This window comes from Lathyrus oleraceus, chromosome 7 (assembly GCF_024323335.1).
Source record: "Lathyrus oleraceus cultivar Zhongwan6 chromosome 7, CAAS_Psat_ZW6_1.0, whole genome shotgun sequence".
Taxonomy (NCBI): domain Eukaryota; kingdom Viridiplantae; phylum Streptophyta; class Magnoliopsida; order Fabales; family Fabaceae; genus Lathyrus; species Lathyrus oleraceus.
In genome coordinates, this window is record NC_066585.1 from 226641790 (window position 1) to 226643530 (window position 1741).

Sequence of the window (1741 nt, forward strand, 5' to 3'; positions counted from 1 at the left end):
GATACTTCCACCATAAGAATACTTTGAAAGTACTCTTCTTGTGTCAACATCTTCTGCTTGCAAGCACCTCGACAATTTTGAAAGTCTTCCCAGATTAAATTCACCCTTAGGAATGAGAGAGATGAATTCTTCCTTGCAAATGTGTCACACAACCACCAGAACCCATGTGACACAGGTCAACAGCCAACCAGACCCTAGGCTGACCAAATGTGAGGAGGTTAACCAAAACTCCCCCTCAAATTAACAATCATGGAAACTTCACACCAATATCCATGCATTGTACAGACATGTCTCAACATGACATACACCATCCCTACCAGTGGCACCTAACTCTCTGAGTTATACCTATACATACTCCAATCACACCAATCAGACTTCAGCTGACCATAAGTACTAGTGAAAAACAACACCAGTCAATAGTAGATATGCATTGCCAGAGCATACTACCTCAACCAACCTCTGAATCTTCATATTCTCACTCCTTGAAGGAACTCCCACTTTTGAGCGAGGAGTTTGAATAACAAGATTCATGGTCCCAATCCTCTTAAATGGAATAGCAGTCAGGTTACCCCATTATTGACTTTTATCATCCAGGGGACTTGTCTTCCAGCACAACATAGTACTTCAGGGAACAACTATCTAACCCTGATCAAGTTATAGGAATAAGGCAAATAGCAGGTAATTTCACAATGTCACATCTCAACCAGCTCCACTTCTAGAAGACAGATTTCTAAAAGTGACCTTCTTGAGCACACACAGTTGACCCTACCCTTGTCAACTTAGCACACACAGATGTCTCCTCTTCCAGGTCAGGAGTAGGTTCCAAATAAGTATCCCTATATTTGACACCTAAAAACATCTGCTCTTCAACCAGTAGCTGCATACTTGTTGAACACCATGTTCTAACATCGCATAGAACATTAGTTCCACCTCCTTGGAACAAACCCTCCTTGAAAGTCTTCAAGGTCTTCATATACACTACCCAAGAGTGTAAAAGAATCAGTGATCAGGTGATTCTTACCATCCTGAAGTGAGAACATCATGATGAGTGGACTTGAGGAGACTCAAGTATCTTTGACATCTTCAGTAGGTTATGATGAAATCTTGAATACAACATTCTTTCATCCACATGAGGGGAAACTACATCAGAGTTTGAGTTTTGCCAGGTATTATGCAGCGGAAATCATAATACAACTCAACCTATGAACACACACTTCACCAAATCAGCCTCCAAAACCATACCAAGTTTGAATGTGATTCAATACTGGCACAGCTGTCCCACCCAAAGGCCAATTGCCAACCTCCAGATACAGGTACACATCATTCCTGTCATGAACAGTCCATCCACCTACTTCAAGGGACCATTCAGGGAAATTACAGAACCTTCCACAGGTTCCAACATAACTTCTTGCAAGATACCAGAAAGTATCACCCATGAATCTCATCCAGAAGCAGAACAGGATGCCTACTCTGATACCATTTGAAATTCTGGTGTAGTCAGAATTCAGATGTTCTACTCCAAGTCATGACATCTGATCTAACATTGTAACTAATACAGCAAGAAAGTTATTAACCACTGTACTAATATGCACACGTTCACAGATGTCACGACATCTCATTCTATGTCACCCTAGAATGGATGAACACCTGGTTCTGTGCATCAGGAAGAAGGACTCAACAGAGATCAATCCTAGCACTCACTTCTGTTGTTTTCTTACACAGTTATCAGTATGATGTCTTA